Below are 454 nucleotides of genomic sequence, written 5' to 3'. Positions count from 1 at the left end.
AAATATGTCCATACATTTTTTTTTCTTGCATAAAGTAATTGTTGTTTCTTTCCTTCCATCCCAATTCCTATGCGACATTTGATGAATCATCAGGAAATGGAGCTTGCTACATTTGCTTTTCTAATAAAGTGAAAATACTAAGCAATTCATTATATACATATATATATATATTATAAACCAAATTTCATTGATACTAATTAAGTCAATGTCCTTTTAATTTTGACATTCCAAATTCACATGAGAAATATCGTACTCTCTTGTTGTTATTCATAAGAAAACAAATCAATTATTTAAATAGTTACTTATAAATGTAATAGCATTATCGTTCATGCGAAGATCAAAAGCCAAACCTATGCTAATGGCAAACATATACCAATTAAGTGGTTGTTCATATGTGTTTCATACAACTTAAATTTAAAAGTAATATTATAACATTTCATTTAGTTTGATATTT

This window comes from Theobroma umbraticum, unplaced genomic scaffold (genome assembly GCF_002168275.2).
Source record: "Theobroma umbraticum cultivar Fairchild unplaced genomic scaffold, ASM216827v3 scaffold_30.0, whole genome shotgun sequence".
Taxonomy (NCBI): domain Eukaryota; kingdom Viridiplantae; phylum Streptophyta; class Magnoliopsida; order Malvales; family Malvaceae; genus Theobroma; species Theobroma umbraticum.
This window is presented reverse-complemented; position numbering follows the sequence as displayed.